Below are 18287 nucleotides of genomic sequence, written 5' to 3' on the forward strand. Positions count from 1 at the left end.
GGGGTTGTTACAATATATATAGAAAAACTGGTTCAAGGTTGCTTTAGCTTCAGATGCAGCTAGAACAGGGGTCCCCAAACTACGGCCCCCGGGCCGGATGCGGCCCAATCGGCCTTCCAATCCGGCCTGCGACAACCCCCGCCGCCCGCTGCCGCCGCCCGCTCTCACGGCGCGCGGCGCAGCGACGATCTAAAAAATCGGCAAAAAAATCGCCGAAAATCCTTTGTGCGCATGCGTATGGGCCTCTCCCGACCCGGAAGAGGTCATTTCTGGTGCACTTCCGGGTCGGGGGAGGCCCATACGCATGCGCACAAGCGATTTTCGGCGATTTTTTCCCGCCCGTGTGCGTGTGCGCATGCGCGCGGGCGCGCACTCCCCCGCCCTCCGGCCCGCCGCGCGGTCGGCGCGGCGGGCACCGGCCCGCCACACGGTAAGTCTGGGGACCCCTGAGCTAGAACAAATGTTGTGGTTGCTCGTGTTATGGACGTGTTTATTATACTTATTTTTTTTTTAAAAAAACTGGTGAAACAGGAAGGGAGTTCAGAGAGCAGGGGTCTGATCTTGATGGAGACAATATTAGGAGTTAAGCATACATGGGTGGATTTATATAAGAACAAAATAATGTAAGAAGTGTTAAGTATAGTAATTTAATTCACTGAAATTGTAAATGCTTGTAGGCATTACTCTGTGCTTGAATTTGATTGGTTGGTAACTGAATTCTGGAGAGTTCTCTAGTAGTTCTTATATGATTGGCTAACGGTCACATGAGAGGCATCTAGTGAAGCAGAGACTCCATTTTATGTGAAGCAAGATGACTGTATTTTAGAATCCACTGTGAAGCATGTGACTGTAAATATTTATGCTTCAATTCGTCAATAACTATAGCTTTCTGCAAGTAAAGTTCTTGAATGTTGAAGTCTGGACATTGCTTTAATTTCCAAAGAAGGGTGTCAGTCATGATTTGAGCTTCTTAGCTGTGGTTTCGCTACTCAACAAGAAGAGCCTGCTGGATCAGGCCAATGGCCCATCTAGTCCAGCATCCTGTTCTCACAAGGACCAACCTGCAAGCAGGATTTGAGCATGAGAGCATTCTCCCCTCCTCTGATTTCCAGCAACCAAAGCCGTAAACAGTTGGCAGTTCCAAATGTAGGACCTGTTTATTGCTCTTTGGTTTCGCCACCTATGTAAATCTGACTGAAGAAGACTTGCACTCCCATTGATACATGTCCCATCCCCCACTCATTCACAAGTGATTTTCTACTAGAGCTGCAAAGTGGATTCCAGCATCTTGTTCTCCCAGTGGCCAACCAGTTGCCTGTAGGAAACCTTCAAGCAGGATCAGGGCCGGATTTAGGTTTGATGAGGCTCTAAGCTACTGAAGGTAATGGGGCCCTTTATATGCCCAGCTGCCCTTTGTCAGCAACAAATTGTCGCTGTTTTTTGTGTTGAATATATGCTATATGGTAATTGATGGACCTAATCGGTCTCTAAAGCCATTTGCTCATGTTGTCATGCAACCAGTCCGTGCAGAATGTAGGCATCCTATATATAGAAATGAGCAAGCCAGTGATATTTTAGGGAGCAGGCTAGCAGGCGAGGCCTATGACTTACATCAGAGGAGCCTACACAACACAAAACACTGTTGCTCTATGGGTTTTATTTGCTTTTTATCTTATACTAGCTGGCCAGGCCACACATTGCTGTGGCTGATCCCTGTGATTCCCCCTAGCCTGTCCCGATCCATGACCTATCCCATCCCCTCCTGCCCCCAATCCACACCCAGGCGAGTCCCCACATCCATTCGGCCTAGTCTGTAAAGGCGAGCCTCCATTTGGCCTAGTAGCTGCAGTACCAGTGTAGCCTCCGATAGAGGGCCAAGGATTTCTAGCTGTAGTACCAGTTTAGCCACCGCTAGAGGGTGCTGTGTTGCAACCTCTTTTGCCTTCTATTTCCCAGCTTCGCCAGATGTCCACTGGAGGGAGCACTTTTGTACAGAAATCCAGGTTTCTACCTGTGCTAGGTGTGTCATCTGGTCAATGTAAGTGGATGGTTACACCCCCACATGTGACTCTGGTGTTGTGGGCAAAGTTGAGGGCAATCGGGCAAGCGATTGTGGAGAAAGATGTGGAATAACAAACACGCACCATATATATATATATATATATATATATATATATATATAGGAAATGTATATCCAGTGGGTTTTTTCCTTTAATTTTTTTGGGGGCCCCCAAGAGAGTGGGGCCCTAAGCTATAGCTTGTTTAGCTTATACGTAAATCTGGCACTGAGCAGGATCTTAGCACAAGAGCGCTTTCCCCCTCCTGTGGTCTCCAGCAACTGGTATTCAGAAGCATCGCTGCCTCCAGCAGTGGAGGTAGATCAGGGGTCAGCAAACTTTTTCAGCAGGGGGCCAGTCCACTGTCCCTCAGACCTTGTGGGGGGCCACACTATATTTTTTTGGGAGGTGGGAATGAACGAATTCCTATGCCCCACAAATTACCCAGAGATGCATTTTAAATAAAAGCACACATTCTACTTGTGTAAAAACACCAGGCAGGCCCCACCAATAACCCAGAGAAGCATTTTAAATAAAAGGACACATTCTACTCATGTAAAAACACACTGATTCCCAGACTGTCCGCGGGCTGGATTTAGAAGGCGATTGGGCCGGATCCAGCCCCCGGGTCTTAGTTTGCCTACCCATGACGTAAGGCATAGCTATAGTGGCTAATAGCCATTGATAGCTTTTTCCTGCATGAAGCTGTCTACAGTCAAACCTCGGTTTGCGACCGCCTCCGTTTGCGACCGCTTCGGTTTCCAACCACCGTGGACCCGGAAGTGTTTACATCTGGGTTCCGCGGCGCTCGGATGCGCAGAAGCGATCTGCGCAGCGTGCGCATGTGCAGAAGCAATCTGTGCAGCGCACACGTGCGCAGAAGCGCTCTATCGGCGCTTCGTGCATGCGCAGAAGCGTGCATCGGGGAGCGACCGATTTGGGGAGCGACAGGCTCCGCAGAACGGATTGCGGTTGCAAACCGAGGTAGGACTGTAATTGTCTTTTAAAAGCATCCAAGTTGATGGCCATCGGTTACCAGCCACTGACAGCCTCATTCTCCACAAATTCATCTACGGTAATTTACTGTGATTTCTTGGTGTTGAGGTTGTACCGTACAACAATATGCATCCATGCTGATTTGCTTGTAGGGTGTTTCTGCATCTGCATGTTAAAATCATTTCTACATCTGCTTGTCAATTGCTTACTTTCTAGTGCCTTTCCCAATCGCTATCTCCTAAATGCAAGACATCCGTTCGTTTCTAAGTGGATTTGCTATGGCGACGGAAAGCTTCAAGGCCGTTTTATTGCTCAAACCGACATTTCTGGTATGTACTTGAACCCCTTCTGCAAAACAGTGGCATTTTGTGTGGATTAATTTATTTCAGGAACAAAACCAAGCAGTAACGACGGATGAGAATGAAACACAGCAGGATTTTATTATTATTATCATTATTATTATTATTATTATTATTATTATTATTATTATTATTATGTACATTTGTGTGTGTGTGAAAATTCTTCAGGAAGACTAAAGAATACAGCCATGTCAAAGGTCGTTTAAAAATAATAATTCTGAATTTCAATGAACCAATGTTTTGGAGCGGCTTAGTAGCCGCTTGTCAAAATGTGAGAATGAGAGGGATGTGTTACCTGCTACCCATCACACACAACCCATTCTATAGCCTTGCCTTGTTTTAAAGGATTTGAATTCATGTCAGGACTGGCTCAACCATTAGGTGGAGTGAAGCAGCTGCCTCAGGCGGCAGATTTTGAGGGGCAGGCAGTGGCGACAAGGAGTTGGAAGACAGCCTGCTATGCCCCTTAGGCTAGCCTGCTCCCCTCACAGGAGGGCAAGTAGACAGAATAAAATTCAACTGCCAATTGCGTCGGCTTCTGGATCTGAAATGAGGACCACATCTTGTCTTTTGCCTTGTTCTGCTTGAGTTCAGATGCTGCAGGAAAAGAAAACCTCTATCTCTCCTTCATGAAATGTTCTACTGTGTGTTCTTCTTCAGAATACGTAGCCGTCACATGTGAACAGAATTTAAAAGGAAAACACAACCTGGTCTGGGTCTGAAACATTTTAGATTTCTGAGATGTTCAGTTGCTGTTTTCCTTTGTTAGAGAGGAACTAGTGGTTCTCAAAAGGAAAGGAAATTTTTTTTGGGGGGGGGAGAGAAAACCACCCCTCAACAACCGAAAACCCAGTGACAGAATTGTTTTCATTTTAAAAAATACAAACAAATAAACAGACAAATAAATAATAAATAAATAAATATGCGACACCTGTCTCTCATCATATATACAGTGCATGATAAATTAACAACAACAACAACAACAATAATGCCAGCGGTTTGGCTGGAGACATAAATGAACTGGTAACATGTAATTGGAAGAACAGTTCAGCATTTAGCAGTTAAAGCAGAGAGGGAGAGAGGGAGGGAGAGAATCAAACCCTTTTAATGCGGAGACCACAATACTACCCCACCCCCACCCCCCACCCCAGGAAACCGCTGTAGCTTCAGGGGCTAGAGCATCTGCTTTGCATGCAGAAGGTCCTGGGTTCAAGTCCTGGCATCTCTAGGTACGGTTAGGAGAAAGACCTCTGCCTGAAAACCCAGAGAGCTGCTGCCAGTCATTGTAGACCAGTGTAGACCAGAAAGACCATTGGTCTGACTCATACTGATAAGGCAGTTTCCTCCATACCACTTACTTTTGAGTAAGCAGTTCATGTTTGGGATTGGGCTTTTTAAAATCTCTTGGAATGGAGGTAGCTGTCTTTTGGTGAGATTTCCCCCAAACGTTTTCCCATTCTTTGGATGCAGAGTGGGAAACCAGACTTGGGGGGGGGGGGGGAGAGAGAGAGTAATTACATGCACAAAATGGGAAATATTTAAAGGTGTTTATTTTAGGGGAGTTTTCTTGGCAGGGATACTGGAATGGCTTGCCAGTTCCTGCTCCAGGTGGATCACATTTAGTCAAAACTCTCCACTATGACCTGTCCATCTTGGGTGGCCCTGCATGGCATAGCTAGCTCATAGCTTCTCTGAGTTATTCAAGTCCCTTCACCACGACAAGGCAGTGATCCGTGATGCTGGGAAAGATGGAGGGCACAAGAAGGGGACAACAGAGGACGAGAAGGCCGGACAGTGTTCTCGAAGCTACCAACATAAGTTTGACCAAACTGCGGGAGGCAGTGCATGACAGGAGTGCCTGGTGTGCTCTGGTCGGACACGACTGAACGACTAAACGACAACAATTTTAGGGGAAGCTGGATATTTTTGTGAGTGCAGAACAGGAGAACGTATTGGGCAGGGTTGCAATTCCCAGAGTTCCCCGGGGAGAGGGATCAATTGTTACACCACTCTGGGAATTGTAGCTCTGTGAGGGGAAGAGGGATCCTCTAACGCCATTCAGCCTCCTTAACAAACTATAGTTCCCAATATGATAAAGAAGGCTGATCGCCGAAGAATTGATGCTTTTGAATTATGGTGCTGGAGGAGACTCTTGAGAGTCCCATGGACTGCAAGACGATCAAACCTATCCATTCTCTTTTTTTTTTTTTTTCAGTTTAAAAACAACTTTATTTCTTCTTTTAAAAGTCATACAAGTGATAACTCATAAAATGGCAGTAATTACATAAAGTGGTCAAAATCAAAAAGCAAAAAGATAAGATGGTGACAGACAAATCAAAAGCACAAAGCATACAAAATACAAGATACAAAATGCAAAAAAGAAAACACAAAGGAGAGAGAAGAAGAAAAAAAAAAGAGAGAGAGAGAAAAAAAAAGAAGGTACAATTTCGAAGTACCATAAAAAGAAAAAAGAAAAAAAAAGAAAAAAAAGAGAGGGGAAATATCCCACAATAAAAAGAAACTTCCAGATAATGAGATCGGTTTCCTTTCACCATTCTTAAATCATTGTGTTTCTTCCTTGAAATGATTCTCTTTAATAATTATGTGTTTCTCAAATATATTATACACATATTTTTATTCATTTCATTTCCATCTTCCCTACTTTAAATGTTTATCTAGCAGCTTGTTGTTTCTATTCTAGGCATATCACCCATTTTGAGCTTAATCCCTCTTTGTGAAAATACTCTACTGCATAACTCCATTCCGTTTTTAATTTTTGTTTAGAAGTTTTCCTAATTATTGCCGTTATTCTGGCTAAATTCATATATTCTACCAATTTTAGATGCCAATCTTCAAGTGATGGGACTTTATCTCCTTTCCAGTTTTTGGCTAGTACTATTCTTGCCGCTGCACATGCGTATAGGAGGAGACTTCTCCTATCTTTGGGGGTGTTCTCAGGTAGCAAGCTTAGGAGGAAGGTCTCGGGTTTTTTTTCAAACGTCCACTTCAACATTTTTTTTAATTTCTCGTAAACGTTATTCCAAAATATACTCACTTTGCTACAATTCCACCAGCAGTGAAGATAATCTCCTGCTTCTGCTTTACACTTCCAGCATCTATCAGATTCCTTTTTATATATCTTGGCTAATTTGGCCGGTGTCAAGTGCCACCTAAATACCATTTTCCATATATTTTCTTTTATCCCCATACAAGCCGTGAAATTAATATCCTCCCCCCACAATTTGTCCCACTGAGAGCTATAGATCGTTCTTCCAACATCCTGCGCCCATCTTATCATTACGTGTTTAGTCATCTCATCTTTCATATCCCATTCAAGTAAATGTTTGTAAATTTTTGCTAAAGACTTTGTGGGGTTGTCTAATAGTAATTCCTGTAATTTTGATCTATTTTCAACAAATCCAACCGCTTTGTGTTTATTGAAGATGCTTAACACCTGGCAATAATGTAGCCAGCTCAGACAGTATTGTTCTATTTGATGGTAGGGTTTTAATACATATTGGTCATTAACCTTATCTACTAATTCCTTGTATGTTACCCACTTTCCTCCTTTAGGATCTTTACTCATTGAAACCATCTCCAAGGGGGAGGTCCACCAGGGGATTTTGGGTTCTAAAAGTTCCCTATATTCATTCCAGACATTAAATAGAGATCTTTTAAAGACATGGTCTGAGAAGGAATTATAGTCTCCTGTTTTTTCTTTTAGCAGATACGAGTGCCAACCCCGTGTATTTCTGAAGCCTTCCAAATTTAATAGGTCTTGATCTTCTAGTAAAAACCACTCTCTCATCCAGCATAGGCACGCTGCTGCGTAATAGATCTTCAGGTTAGGGACCCCCCATCCTCCCCTCTCTTTGGCATCTGTCAGTAATCTATATTGGACCCTAGCTTTTTTCTTTTCCCAAATGAATCTGCTAATATCTTTTTGCCACATGTCAAATGTTTCTTTTTTAATTCTAATTGGTATCATTTGAAATAAAAATAAAATTTTGGGTAGAATCATCATTTTAGTCGCCGCTATTCTCCCTGAAAAAGTCATATTTAGCCCTCCCCATTTATCCAAATCCTCTCTAATCGTTTTCCATGTTTTAACATAATTATCTTCAAATAGGTTAACATTATTTGGTGTTACTACTATTCCCAGATATTTTATTTTATTCGTTATTTCCCACTCAATAATACTCTTCAGTTTGTCCAATTCATCTTTCCTTAAATTTTTTGTCATTATTTTAGTTTTCCCCCCATTTACTTTAAATCCCGCTAATTCTCCATAATTTAACAATTTCTGTTCTAACTTTCCCATCATGTCAATTGGATCCTCCATCATTACAATAATGTCATCGGCAAACGCTCTTAATTTAAAAATCCTTTTCCCTATTGAGATCCCTTTAAACTCCTCATCAATCCTAAAGTCGCAGATTAGGAATTCTAATGCTGCGATGAATAATAGCGGCGATAAAGGGCACCCTTGACGTGTTCCTTTAAATATTCCAAATTCTTCCGATAGCTTTCCATTAATGATTAATCTGGCCGTTTGTGTGCTGTAAATTGCCTCAATTGCTTTCATAAATTTGCCCCCTATTCCAAATTTTCCCAAGGCTCTTTTCATAAATCCCCACTCTAAATTATCGAAAGCCTTTTCGGCATCTAGAAAAATAAATGCAGCTTTTTTGCTGGGGTTCCAGTCTATATATTCGAATAGATTTAGGAGAATTCTTAGGTTATTGTACATTTTCCTTTTGGGTAGAAAACCCTGCTGTTCATGTCCTATAAGTCTGTTTAATATTCCTTTTATTCTGGTGGCTAAGATGTCCGCGAAGATTTTATAATCAACATTTAACAATGATATGGGTCTATAGTTTCCTAACTCCTCCTTTCCCCCTTTATCTTTGGGAATTAAGGTTACGAACGCTTCCTGCCATGTCTTTGGGGGCGCCCCTTTTTCCAATATTTCATTCATTAATTTTTGATACGTCTCTATTAGCTCATTCTTAAAGATTTTATAATGACAGCCGGTAAGGCCGTCCGGCCCTGGCGATTTCCCCAGTTTAATTTTAGATATGGCATCCTCTATCTCCTGCCTTGACACCGCCTTATTTAATATCTCCTTTTCTTCCAAGGTAATGGGGTTCTCTTTAAACTTTCTAAAATATTCTTCCAATTTCTTTTCATTTAACTCTCCCCCTTTATACAATTTCTTGTAATATTTGACGAAGCAGTTTTGTATATCTTCAAAATTAGTCCATCTCTTTCCCCCTTCATTCACTGCTGTTATTAATCTTTCACTTTGCTGTTTCCTCAATTTCCAAGCCAGGAACTTCCCCGCTTTGCCTCCGTATTCAAATGTCCTTTGCTTGGACCATTTGATTCTATTTACTATTTCCTCATCCAATACCTGAGTCAGCCTTTCCTGTAAAATTTTTAATTGTGTTATTAATTCTCTGTCCTTAGGTTTCTTCCCCAATTCCTTTTCCTTTTCCTTTATTTCCTTCCCTATCCTTTCTAACTTTTCCCCCTTCTCTCTTTTAATTCTACTTTTCTGTTGAATGTACAATCCCCTGGCATATGCCTTGCTCGCATCCCAGACGGTTGATAATTCCATCTCATGGGATACATTAAGTTGGAAGAACTCATTCATCAATTCCTTCATCTTGCCTACAAATAGTTCATCCTCCAATACTCTATCATCCATGCGCCACCTTCTTCTATCTAGATTATTTTCCTTTAGCCTGACCATGGTCGCATTGTGGTCTGTGATGGACTTTACTAAGATCTCACATTTCCTAGTCATCGCTATTAGACCCCCTGTGAGCCAGATTGAATCAATTCTTGAGGCCGAGTTTCTCGCCCCCGAATAGAATGTATATTTTCTCTCTGATGGGTTCCTCAATCTCCACACATCTTTTAGCTCATAATTATCCACTAATCGAAAGAAACTCCCGGGTAGCTTCCCTCCTTCTTTCCTGACCCCATCTGATCTATCTATCTTGGGTAAGACCACGCCATTAAAATCTCCTGCCAGAATAATCTCTTCACTTTCGATATGTTCATTTAGAATTCTTTCCATTTTTTTGAAAAATTTAGTTTTACAACCATTCGGGGCATATGCATTTACCACCATGACCTTCCCTTTTAAAGTAAATATCCTTACTCCTATTATCCTCCCTTCTTCATCTTGGAAGGCTTTTTCGGCTTTCAGATAGTTTTTCACGTATGTGACCACTCCTCTCCTTTTCTTTATGTCTGCCGATATATACTCAATTCCTAACCTGTTATTTTTCAAAACTCTTTTATGTTTCTGGGTCACATGCGTCTCCTGTAAGCAAATTACATCCCACTTATCTTTCTTCAGAATGTGTTCAACCCTGTTTCTTTTCAATTTACAATTCAGCCCATTGATGTTCCATGAGAGTATATTAAGTTCCATCTCTTTATTTTCTCAAATCAGCTCAAGACCAGTAACTCCTTTGACTCTAGCCAAAATAAACTCCTTAAAAATTCAAAAAATATGCTTTCACCAACACTCTGGTTCACCAAAACTCAAACAAGTCAGGAAGGGGGGAGCAGAGATATGTATATCTGTATGTGTTTGTTTGGAATGAATGGTAAGGAAAGGGAGGGGGGAAGAAGAAGAAGAAAAAAAAAAAGAGAAAAAAAAAAGAAAAAAGAAAAAAAAGAAAAGGGGGGGAGAAAAAAAGGGGGAAGGGGGGGGAAAGGGTGGGGGGAGGGACAGGGACAGGGAAGGGGGGAGGAGGGAAGGGAAGGGAGAGAGAAGGCGAGGGAAGGGGGTAGGGAAAGTTGGGGTAAGGGAGAGGCAGGGAAAGAAGTAATTAAAAAAAAAAGGGGGGAGAAAGAAAATAGGGGGGAAGGGAAGGTGGGAGGGTGGAAAATGTTATTTTATAAAGTAAGTAAATAAAGTCAAGATTTCTCAGGTATTTGAACCAAATTCGTTTCAAATGGCTTATTTTCTTTATCTATTCTTCCACTGCTTCTGCCCCCAGCAGTTCCTCCCCAAACCTTTCAAAAAAACTTTCCAGCTCTTCAGCTGACTTAATTGTTTTCCTTTTGTCCTTAAAAGTAAATGTCAATCCCTCCGGGAATTCCCACACGAACCATATACCTTCTTTTATCAGGACATCTGTCAATTTCTTGTACTTCTGTCTTTTAAACAAGAATCTTTTCGGAATCTCCTTATAAATAGCTATAGCTTTACCATCAATTACTAGGCTCTCCTGCTTTTTTTTCTGCAAAATTTTATCTTTCAATAAACCTGAGTTTAGGACCAGCACACAATCTCCTGGGCCTTTGAATTTCTTTGATTTCTCTCCTCTGATTCTATAAATCCTGTCTACATCCATCATTAGATCGTCCTCCTTTACCTTTAACCAAGTCGCCAATTCCTTAAGTAATCTTTCCTCTATCCTATCATTAGGTCTTTCCGGCACACCCCTCAACTTCAACACCAAAGCTTTCTGCCTCATTTCTAATAGGGCAAGTTGGTCTGCTAAATCCTCTTGCATTTTCCTTATCTCCTGTTTATCTTTCTCTTCTTCTGCCCGCAGTTTCCTTCCTTCCTTGCTTTCCTTTATTAATCTATTAACACTTTCCTCCTGTTTATTAACCTTAACATTTAAGTCTTTTATTGATTTCTCGACCTCTTTGTTTCTGCCGTATAGGTCCTTGATCTGTCCGGTCATTTCCATGATGACTTTGGAGTTATTCTCCATTTTAGTCTCCATTGAATCTATTTTAATCTCCATTGAGTCCATTTTAGTCTCCATTAAGTCCAACTTATCGTTCAGCGATTTATTCATTTCCGTTATCAAGTCTCTGATGTCCCCCAGTTGGTCATTGTCGTTGGGGTTGGATGTTGATTGTCTCCTTGCCGTTGCAGCATTTGTTCTTGCTCTTGATCCCATGATATTGTGTGCGGGCCCGTTGCCAAAAAAAAGAGATATTTATCCAGCCCAGTATGAGTCTAATAACCAGTAAGATGCTTGTCTTGCTTGCTTGAGTAGTCCCCTGTTGCTTTTCGTGGGAATTCCACAGGCAGGTCTTTATCTCAGCATTAAAGCCGTATCTAGCTCCAGTATAATAATTCAGAAATGGTGATTCCAGCAGTGTAGTCCTTGGTCCCACTCCTGTCTTTAATAGCCACTTTAGTGGCCACTTTCAACTAAATAAGGAATAGAGAGTCCATATGGTTCCGTATCCACTAGATGTCGCCACTTGATGGGTTTCTAGATGTGTATGTCTTTTCACTTCCGTGAAGACGGAGGAAGCCAGGGTATTACTGAGTCATGGAGAGGGGCTCCTCCATTTTATTTCCCCTTTCCAGTGTATTCTTTCCTTTTTTTCCTTTATTGTCCCTTTGATCTCCCTTTAATCACCTCCTCCTCCTCCGTCTCCCGTCTCTGGCTTCCAACCTCCGGGTGAAATGCTTTAGATCGTTCTCTCTCTCCCACAAGCTGTTATTTTGAAACAGTCTCTCCTCCCGATACAGTGTATCTCTCTGATTTCGCTCTCCTCCCCCTGTGCTTTTTTTATTTTATTATAGAAGACTCTCAGTAACGAAGTCTTGAAAGAGCTCTTTGCAAAGTCTCTCCTTTGTTCACGGGGGGGGGGACTTTCTCTATCAAACCTTTCAATCAGAGGGTCCCAGACGCTTACCGGGCAAGCTCTTGGGCGTCGCGACGATCGGTTTGGGGGTGTAAAGCTTGGGCTCCTCTCCGCAGCCTCTCACAGCTTCGCTGTGCCGGCGCAGAGTTCCGCCCTTCTTCGCTGCCTTCCCCGTATCTTTTGGCAAAAAGCCCCGTGCTTTTGCCTTTCCTGGGGGGTGTATTTGACGCCGAATCACCCCCCCGTTTTCTCTAGCCGATATCGTCTTTCGCGGAGCACACGGAGCTCGCGTTTTTGCGGCTTGCTCCTAGCGCGTCTGACCCGGAAGTCCCCCCAAACCTATCCATTCTCAAACCTATCCATTCTTAAGGAAATCAGCCCTGAGTGCTCCCTGGAAGGACAGATTGTGAAGCTGAGGCTCCAATACTTTGGCCACCTCATGAGAAGAGAAGAATCCTTGGAAAAGACCCTGATGTTGGGAAAGATTGAGGGCACTAGGAGAAGGGGAAGACAGAGGACGAGATGGTTGGACAGTGTTCTCGAAGCTACAAACATGAGTTTGACCAAACTGCGGGAGGCAGTGCAAGACAGGAGTGCCTGGCGTGCTATGGTCCATGGCAGGCATGTCAAACCTGCAGCCCTCCAGATGTTTTGGCCTACAACTCCCATGATCCCTAGCTAGCAGGACCAGTGGTTGGGGAAGATGGGAATTGTAGTCCAAAGCATCTGGAGGGCCGCAGGTTTGACATGCCTGGTCCATGGGGTCACGAAGAGTCGGACATGACTAAACGACTAAACAACAACAACAACAATGATTTGGGGGGGGGGAGCTACAAAAGTGGTAGCTAGAAGCAAGCTGGTTTAGGGGATAGTCTACGTGGCATGCGTTGTTCTGTCTTCTGGCATCTCAACCCTCCCCCCCCACGGCCATACTGCTCCTTCCCACACCCGCCATTGGAAGCCTCTGCCTCAGTCTGCCTTATGGTAGGGCCAGTCCCCAATTTGGCACTAAACGCCTGCTGATCGCGCAAATCCGCCCGGCAATCAGTCTGGCACACCCCGGCCGGCGGCGTTCACATTCCTGGCAGGCAGGTTTTTTATGCGATTGGCGGTTGGATTTGCGTGATCTGTGGGAACTCAGGGGTACCCTTAAAAAAGCTCAACCTTTCCTTAAAAAACTCAACAACTTTGGGGCACCCTCCCTAAAACGTTCCCCAAAATTGCAGTGTGGGGTGTGTGTGACAAAAAATGTGCACCTGGTACCACCTGACCTTGCTACGCCTCTGATTGCATGCAGCACTGTTTCTGACTGCTGCGATTCGTCTTCCATACAAAGCAATGTTCTTTTTCTCCAGGTCCACTGGGGCAAAATTGTGAAACTTGTGATTTAGGTTAACTAACTATGTAAATTTCTTTGCCATTGCAATAGGGCCCAACCCTATTTTGTGATTGTCAGTTGTTTTAAGCTGCTTTTAACGTTGCGTCTCGCCGTCCGCTGTGGTTGAGATTACGTAATTTCTGTAATCTCGTAGATTATGTTGTCATTGCAATAGGACCCGCATTATTTTCGTGACTGTAAGTTGATTTAAACTGTTTTTAACGTTGAGTTTCAATTGTTGCAATCCAGTGTGAGACCTTAGGGTAAAGGGCAGGTAATAAATTTAAATAATAATAATAGTAATAATAACAATGGTAATGTTTTTCCACCCATCATTTCAATGCAAAGAAAGCAGAAGGGGGATGTAATCAGCAACATATGATTTGCAGATTGAAACCAATAACAGTGAATCCCAATTGAATGCACTGGATTGATTTCAACTCCAGATATGGGACCAAACACCAGCAATTTCCACTCCTATTTCCATTTTCATCAGAGTTCCCTGACATTCCTATTTAGGGGGAAAGAGCCAGAGGCAGCAAAATATAGTAAAACTGAGCCTGAACGTCACTCGAGGGCCTCTACATCCCTGCATTAAATGAAACAAAACAACCCTAATAATAATAATAATAATAATAATAATAATAATAATAATAATAATAAATACTAATAACTTAGTGCTAAAAAATGGGAATAAATTAAACTTTGATAGCGACAGCAAGTGATTGACATGCAACTCAGCACCAAATCCCAAATGTAATAAATAATTACAGCAATCAATAAATAACAAAGGAACATATATCAGCAAACGGTCGGATTGAGGAAAAAAGAAGGAGCCTTTGCTTGCACGGACTCAAACGCCTGTGGACAGCCCCTCTAAGCAGGCACATCTTTCCAGGGTCTGCAACCACCCCTATGGGGTCTGGCAGGAAAGTTTGGGGTGGGTGCAATACAGCGGAGGAGGGGGTTCTTCAGAGATCCCTCCCACCTCCAATAAATAACATGGAACTTCTCTCTGTCTCTCCTTTTTTTGCCTCTATACAGGTTTTACAAAGATGAATGTTGCTACGGGCTGATGGGTGATTAATCATAGAATCATAGAGTTGGAAGAGACCACAAGGGCCATCCAGTCCAACCCCCTGCCAAGCAGGAAACACCATCAAAGCATTCCTGACATATGCCTGTCAAGCCTCTGCTTAAAGACCTCCAAAGAAGGAGACTCCACCACACTCCTTGGTAGCAAATTCCACTGCCGAACAGCTCTTGCTGTCAGGAGGTTCTTCCTAATGTTTAGGTGGAATCTTCTTTCTTGTAGTTTGATGTGTAAGCCTTCCTCAGAGTGACTTCACTTATCTATGTTGGAGATGGTATTTCACTTCACTTTACCCCCTCCCTCAAATTCCCTGCATCATTAGCTCAGTGGATTTTAACTCCTCCTCATTAATTTCGGAGGTGGGTTTGAGAATCGTAGGTTGGGGGTGGTCCTGGTTGTGGGGAACCCGTGGCCCTCCAGCTGATGTGGGACTTCAACTCTCCAAAAGAACTTAAAAAGAGCCCAGCCAAAGCCCATCTAGTCCACCATCCTGTTCTCCTGATGGCCAATCAGACGACCCCATTGGGAAGACCACAGACACCCATGACTTTTGGGCCATGTTGGCTTGGAGCTGATGGACGTTGGAGTCCATCGAGCAACTGGAAGGCCACAGGTTTCCTCACCCTTGGGTCTTACTAAGTTCCACGGCCTGGATTGGGAGATGCCGCCGACTTAACGAGGAAGTTTGACGATCCAGTTTGACGTCCTTGGGAGGCCGGCAACTGGTTTGTCGTCACATGACTGTCACTCTCCGGTGGCAGAAAGCGAGATTTCGGCAGCTGCCTGGGTCAGCCAGGGAAGATTGAGGGTGCAGATCACAAGAGGAAGAAGGGCAAGGAGGACAGAAGCTGAAAGAGATCGATCACAGAATTGTAGAGTCGGGAGGGCCATCCAGGTCCAGCCCCCTGAAATGCAGGATTCTTAATGGATGACATAGTCTACTCCCCCTTAATGGGGAGCAACAGGAACCAGCAACGTGACCTGCTGAATAGTGGAGGAATTTGGGGTGTGGCATCAAAAGCATTTCCTCAACGGGACGGTCCAAAGCTTGCTGTGATACAGGCAAGAGGAGGATACACCCAGTTCTCTTGAGTTCCAAGAGCTGATGGACTGGTGTGAAGCACCCCTGCAGGAGAAACGTGCTAGAGACAGCCCAGGTTTGCACTCGCAATGACAAAGGATCAGTTTCATGGCTGGTTTCCCCCCCATGGGTTGGTGGGTCAGGTGGAAAAAGAAAGAAAGATGCGTCTCTCTGGGGCGTCCCCCGCAACTTAGGGTTGCTAAACGAGTGATGTCGTTTGCTTCTGGTCAAGAACAGGATGCCTTTCCGGATCTGCCCCTTGAGAAACACATTCCGTTGACTCCGTTAAAGAGGGGACCTCCTGGCCATGGTCCGCTAACGCCGCAAGCTGTCGTAGCTGCCTGCCGACTCGCCGCTCCTGCTGCCGCTTCGCCGGCTGTTCCGTGCCCCTGAGCTGCTGCCACTGCGGCTCCGGCCGCTGCCGCTGCTGCTCCAGCTTCTGCTGCGGCTGGTCCTTTTGCTGGAGTAGCTGCGGCTACTACGGCTGGGGGAGGGGCTGAAGGGGCTGTGCCAGGAGGAGTAGCTGCTTATGCTGCTGGGGGATGAGGAAGAGGGGCTGGGGCGGTAGTAGGGGATTGGGCGCTTTCGGGCACTGCGGAGACAAAAGAAACAAAGAGGGAAGCTTTTTTAATTCCTTCTCTCATTATGCAAGAACTCTCGGACATGCAAAGAAGCCAATGAGAGCAAAAATTTTGTCCAAATTTTGAAAGAAATTTCAAAAAAGAAAATTAAATTTGCAGTTTACATTTATAAATTTGAATCAATTTAGATTGCTTTTAAATGCAAAATCCATTTAGATTATTTTTATAGATTACAGATTATATAATCTATAATATATATATTATATAATAAAATCTATAATATGTAGACCATATAATCTATTATATAGATTATGTAAACTAATCTATTATATATAATAGATTATATTATATTTATATAATTATATTTAAATGCAAAATGCAAAATCAGTTTTAAATTCATGAAGTTTTCATTAAATATAACAACAACAACAAAACCGTTTATTGTGAGGACCATGCCTGTACACAAATATCAACACAACAATAATTAAAAAATGTTAAAATTCATTGCATACTATCCCAACAAAACCTTCATCCCACAAAACAGAAAGAGAAGGAAAACAAGCAACGAGTTAAACAGACGATGAAGGGGTCTTTACTTTATCATCCATAAATCTTTCCCTGGCTTTCATGTCCTACATCACAAAGACCGCTACCACATGGGTAATTTGTGGGTTAGCATCAACTAACAAAAAATTTACTCTATCTTCAGGATTGATTATAGAGTTGGGTATAGTTTGCAGCATCGCGTCTCTAAAGCCCGAGTAAATGGGGCAATAGAGGAGGTAATGTATAAGATCCTCTTTAATTTTCATGAAGCAAGGGCATAAACGGTGTTCTGCTGGGATTTTTGTAAATCTACCGGTCAGGTATACAGTTGGCAATGTTTGAAACCGGGCCATTGTGAAAGCTCTCCGAAGGGTGGGATCAGTGATATCCACCAGGTAGTTGGCACAGATTTTGACTGCCTTTACTCGGGGGAACCAGTAGGAAAACCCAGAATTTTTTTATCTTCGTGGTGTCTAAAAAGGCGTCTTTTTCAAAGATCCATTCCCGAACTTTATCAGGGCTCCACAGTTTGAGAGTATTAAACTCGGGTAGATTGTATCTGGATACAATATCTAATAGTTTTAGACGCCAAATAGTATTATATTGTAAAGATACAAAGGCTTGTTTAGCCAATAAGGTGTTTGAGGCATTTGCGAGGTTGATGAAAAAACGCAGAAATCTTAAGTGGGCCCTGGCAGACACAGAAGGTAATCCTACTTCCACTCTTAAGAAGGCTGCCGGAGTACCTTCTTAAGAGTATCTATCCATTAAATATATAGATTTAAATTAAATATATAGATTTAAATGTGCAGAATCTTCACCCTGACGCTCTTTGTGCGCTCAAAATCTTTGCAACCGAAGTTGATCTCTGGTTCAAATTATGGAATTACAACATCAAGTTTACCGCATGTACGATACTAAAAGAGAATATTATGAAACTTATGTACCATTGGTATTTGACCCCAAAGGACAAAAAATGTTGGAAGTGCAAGGAGGAGGATGGTGATATATATCATATGTGGTGGCAATGTAAAATACAGTGGTACCTCTACTTACGAATAACTCTACTTACGAATGTTTCTACTTACGAACGGAGCTCCGTCCGCCATCTTGGATGCGGTTTTCTACTTACGAATTTTTAGATAGGGTTGCTTCGACTTACGAATTTTTTCTCCCAATGCATTTCTATGGGATTCGACCTACAATTTTTTTTTGACTTACGAATGTGTGTTCGGAACGCATTAAATTCGTAAGTAGAGGTACCACTGTAGTTAAGCCTTTTTGGGGAGCTAATTTACAATGAGTTTAAAAGATTGTTAAAATATACATTCCCGAAGAAACCTGAGTTATTTTTGTTGGGCTTAATAGGAAGTGAAATAAGAAAGGAGGATGTAAGAATATTTATGTACGCCATCACAGCAGCTAGAGTGCTCCTGGCGCAGAAATGGAAAACAACTGAGATTCCATCAGTAGAGGATTGGAGAGGTAAAATGGTAGAGTATATAGAACTGGCTAAATTGACCGGAAGGGTAAGAGACCAAAAAGATCAGAAAATCCAG

The 18287-nt window shown here is 42.9% G+C and overlaps 1 long non-coding RNA gene across 2 annotated transcripts in view; it reads left to right on the forward strand.

The window, feature by feature from the left end:
* Window positions 1-18287, forward strand: part of LOC118075824 (uncharacterized) — a 51380-nt gene that overhangs the window by 14795 nt on the left and 18298 nt on the right. The window contains exons 2-3 of one of the 2 annotated variants that reach the window (XR_004691447.3): window positions 3270-3382; window positions 14472-16318. This is a non-coding gene — a long non-coding RNA (uncharacterized LOC118075824). Of the gene's footprint in view, window positions 1-3269; window positions 3383-14471; window positions 16319-18287 lie in introns of those variants that run through there. The other variant, XR_004691448.3, reaches the window with a different exon arrangement.

The sequence above is a fragment of the Zootoca vivipara genome, chromosome 16, assembly GCF_965207765.1.
Source record: "Zootoca vivipara chromosome 16, rZooViv2.hap1.1, whole genome shotgun sequence".
Taxonomy (NCBI): Eukaryota; Metazoa; Chordata; class Lepidosauria; order Squamata; family Lacertidae; genus Zootoca; species Zootoca vivipara.